The sequence below is a fragment of the Podarcis vaucheri genome (assembly GCF_965113315.1).
Source record: "Podarcis vaucheri genome assembly, chromosome: Z".
Lineage (NCBI taxonomy): Eukaryota > Metazoa > Chordata > Lepidosauria > Squamata > Lacertidae > Podarcis > Podarcis vaucheri.
This window is the reverse complement of record NC_138758.1, coordinates 19,124,003-19,124,231: the sequence shown is the minus strand read 5'-3', so window position 1 is coordinate 19,124,231 and position 229 is coordinate 19,124,003.

The window sequence follows — 229 nt, the reverse complement described above, 5'->3', positions numbered from 1 at the left end:
TTACGTCAGGATCGTAGTAAAAAACGGGGGGGGAGGTTTTCACCCTCCTGAGGAGAGGAACTAGGCTTTCCATTGGGCATCTCGTTCTCAAGAACCGCCTGCTATCCCTGCTTTCGCATTTTCATTGGCCGAACCGCACGTCATTCCAAAAAAAAAACCAAGCCACGAGGGGGGCGGAACGGCCTGACGGGCAGGGATGAAGGGCAGGACCCGACCAGAGTTTTTTTGC